General features: G+C 35.5%; 1 non-coding gene across 1 annotated transcript; it reads left to right on the top strand.

Moving 5' to 3' along the window:
* Nucleotides 1–390: 390 nt before the first annotated feature.
* LOC148576197 (small nucleolar RNA R71) lies at nucleotides 391–498 on the top strand. The gene has a single exon (XR_015903201.1). It is a non-coding gene; the product is annotated as a small nucleolar RNA R71 (small nucleolar RNA).
* Nucleotides 499–4299: the final 3801 nt, after the last annotated feature.

The following is a 4299-nucleotide window of genomic DNA, read 5'->3' as shown; positions in this document are numbered from 1 at the left end:
ACCTAAGTAGTTCACCTCTGCTATTGCAGGGTTCTCAGGATCATAAGCTTCTTCTTCAGGAGAAGCCTCTTGAGTACTGTTGGATGCAGCTTGCATTCCATTCAGACTCTGAGAAATCATATTGACTTGCTGAGTCAATATTTTATTCTGAGCCAATATGGCATTCAGAGTATCAACTTCAAGAACTCCCTTCTTCATAGGCGTCCCATTACTCACAGGATTCCTTTCAGAAGTGTACATGAACTGGTTATTAGCAACCATGTCAATGAGTTCTTGAGCTTCTGCAGGCGTTTTCTTTAGGTGAATGGATCCACCTGCAGAAGTGTCCAGTGACATCTTTGATAGCTCAGATAAACCATCATAGAATATATCCAGGATGGTCCATTCTGAAAGCATGTCAGAAGGACACTTTTTGGTCAACTGTTTGTATCTTTCCCAAGCTTCATAGAGGGATTCACCTTCTTTCTGTCTGAAGGTTTGAACATCAGCTCTAAGCTTGCTCAGCTTTTGAGGAGGAAAGTACTTGGCTAAGAAAGCCGTGACCAGCTTATCCCAAGAGTTCAGGCTGTCTTTGAGTTGAGAATCCAACCATAATCTAGCTCTGTCTCTTACAGCAAAAGGGAAAAGCATGAGCCTGTAGACTTCAGGATCTACTCCATTAGTCTTAACAGTATCACATATCTGCAAGAATTCAGTTAAGAACTGAAAAGGATCTTCAGATGGAAGTCCATGAAACTTGCAGTTCTGCTGCATCAGAGAAACTAGTTGAGGTTTCAGCTCAAAGTTGTTTGCTCCAATGGCAGGAATGGAGATGCTTCTTCCATGCAAATTGGAATTAGGTGCAGTAAAGTCACCAAGCATCTTCCTTACATTATTATTATTTTCGGCTGCCATCTCCTCTTCCTGTTCGAAAATTTCTGAAAGGTTTTCTCTAGATTGTTGTAATTTAGCTTCTCTTAATTTTCTCTTCAGAGTCCTTTCAGGTTCTGGATCTGCTTCCACAAGAATGTTCTTATCCTTGCTCCTGCTCATATGACAAAGAAGAAGGCACAGAAAAATAATAATAATAATGGAGATCCTTTATACCACAGTATAGGGATCCCTGTGTGAGTGGAAGAAGAGGGAGAGACAAAGAATGTAATATAATGGAAGAAACACAACTGTGAGGATGGAAGAGAGGTGAGATGAGATGTTAGGATATGAATGAATAAATAGAATGAGATGGGGGAGGGATAATTTTCGAAAATTATTTTGAAAAAGAGTTAGTGATTTTCGAAAATGGTTTTTGAAAAATGTTAGTACTTTTTTTTTTTCGAAAAAATTTTTAAAATCAAAAATAAAAATAATTAGTTAATAAAAAAGAAATTTTTGAAAAAGATGGAAGATATTTTCGAAAATTAGAGAGAGAGAGTTATTTAGGTAGTTTTGAAAAAGTTAAGAAACAAACAAAAAGTTAGTTAGTTAGTTGAAACAAATTTTGAAAAGATAAGAGGTTAGGAAGTTAGAGAAGATATTTTTAAAAGATATTTTTGAAAAAGATAAGATAAGAAGATATTTTAGAAAGTAGTTTTGAAAAAGATTTGATTTTTAAAATCACAATTAATGACTTGATTCACAAGAAATCACAAGATATGATTTTAGAACTTAAAGTTTGAATCTTTCTTAACAAGCAAGTAACAAACTTCAAATTTTTGAATCAAAACATTAATTGATTATGTTATTTTCGAAAATTTGGTATAAAAATAAGAAAAAGATTTTTGAAAAATATTTTTGGAATTTTCGAAAATAACTAAGAATTTTGAAAAAGATTTGATTTTTGAAAAAGATTTTGAAAAAGATAAGATTTTCAAATTGAAAATTTGATTTGACTGATAAGAAACAATTTGATTTTAAAAATTTTTTGAAAAAGTCAATCCAAATTTAGAATTTGATGAGAGAAAAAGGGAAAGATAATTTTTTTGATTTTTGAAGTTTTTATGAAAAACATGAAAATTATGCAATGCATGAAATTTTTGGATCAAAACAATGAATGCATGCAAGAATGCTATGAATGTCAAGATGAACACCAAGAACACTATGAATGTCAAGATGAACATCATAGACACATATTTTGAAAAAAAAAAATTTTTATGCAAAGAAAACATGCAAGACACCAAACTTAGAATTCTTTAATGCTTAGACACTAAGAATTCAAGAATGCATATGATAAACATGAAAAGACACAAAACAAAAAATCATCAAGATCAAACAAGAAGACTTACCAAGAACAACTTGAAGATCATGAAGAACACTATGAATGCATGATATTTTCGAAAAATGCTAGATGCATATGCAAGTGACACCAAACTTATGATATGACTCAAGACTCAAACAAGAAACACAAAAATATTTTTGATTTTTATGATTTTCTAATTTTTTTTTCGAAAATTATATGAAAAAAGAAAAATAAGGATTCCAAAATTTTTAATATGAATTCCAAGAATCTTGCATTTTTAGTCTAAAGCTTCAGTCTAGGAATTAGACATGGCTCACTAGCCAGCCAAGCTTTCAATGAAAGCTCCAGTCCAAAACACTAGACATGGCCAATGGCCAGCCAAGCTTCAGCAAACATATGAATGTAATTCATTCAATTTTAATCCAAAACCTCAGTCCAAAAGAATTTAGACATGGCTTTACAGCCAGCCAGGCTTTAGCATGCTTCATGAAACTCTAGAATTCATTCTTAAAAATCTTGAATAAAATTTTTGAAAACATTTTTATTTTATTTTATTTTATTTTATTTTATTTTTTTTCGAAAACAGATGAGAAAATTTTAGAAAAATTTTGAAAAATTTTTGAAAAGAAAATAAAAAGAAAAGTACCTAATCTGAGCAACAAGATGAACCGTCAGATGTCCAAACTCAAACAATCCCCGGCAACGTGAGCAACTTGGTGCTCTGATCTCAATACATAATTGTCACAACTTCGATACAACTAACCAGCAAGTGCACTGGGTCGTCCAAGTAATACCTTACGTGAGTAAGGGTCGAATCCCACGGAGATTGTTGGTATGAAGCAAGCTATGGTCACCTTGTAAATCTCAGTCAGGCGGATATAAAATAATCATGGAGTTTTCGAATATTAATTAATAGAATAGGGATAGAGATACTTATGTAAATCATTGGTGAGAATTTCAGATAAGCGAATGGAGATGCTTGTCGTTCCTCTGAACCTCTGCTTTCCTGCTATCTTCATCCAATCAGTCTTACTCCTTTCCATGGCTAGCTTTATGCAAGGGCATCACCGTTGTCAGTGGCTACATCCCCTCCTCTCAGTGAATAATATGCTCACGCACCCTGTCACGGCACGACTATTCATCTGTCGGTTCCCGATCATGCTGGAATAGGATTCACCCTCCTATTGCGTCTGTCACTAATGCCCAGCACTCGCGAGTTTGAAGCTCGTCACAGTCATTCAATCATTGAATCCTACTCGAAATACCACAGACAAGGTTTAGACCTTCCGGATTCTCTTGAATGTCGCCATCATTCTAGCTTACGCCACGAAGATTCTGGTTAGGAGATCTAAGAGATACTCATTCTAGCTTATTTCATGTAGAACAGAAGTGTTTGTCAGGCACGCGTTCATAAGGGAGAAGGATGATGAGCGTCACACATAATCATCACCTTCATCACGTTCTTGGGTGCGAATGGATATCTTAGAAAAGAAATAAGAAGAATTGAATAGAAAACAGTAGTACTTTGCATTAATCTTTGAGGAACAGCAGAGCTCCACACCTTAATCTATGGAGTGTAGAAACTCTACCGTATGAAAATACATAAGTGAAGCTCCAGGCATGGCCGAGATGGCCAGCCCCCTTGATCTAAGAACAATGCGTTCAAAGATGATCCTAAGATCCTAAGATGGTCAAAAGATGGTCAAAAAGACTAGTAAAAGGTCCTATTTATAATAAACTAGTCACTAGGGTTTACATGAGTAAGTAATTGATGCATAAATCCACTTCCTGGGCCCACTTGGTGTGTGTTTGGGCTGAGCATGAGTGTTGCACGTGCAGAGGCCATTTGTGTAGTTGAACGCCAGTTTCTGTGCCAGTTTGGGCGTTCAACTCTGGTTTTGGATCCTTTTCTGGCGCTGGACGCCAGATTTGGGTAGAAAGCTGGCGTTGAACGCCAGTTTACGTCTTCTATTCTTGGCCAAAGTATGGACTATTATATATTGCTGGAAAGCCCTGGATGTCTACTTTCCAACGCAATTGGAAGCGCGCCATTTCGAGTTCTGTAGCTCCAGAAAATCCACTTT

This window comes from Arachis ipaensis, chromosome B1 (assembly GCF_059453495.1).
Source record: "Arachis ipaensis isolate K30076 ecotype BB chromosome B1, ASM5945349v1, whole genome shotgun sequence".
Taxonomy (NCBI): domain Eukaryota; kingdom Viridiplantae; phylum Streptophyta; class Magnoliopsida; order Fabales; family Fabaceae; genus Arachis; species Arachis ipaensis.
This window is presented reverse-complemented; position numbering and strand designations above follow the sequence as displayed.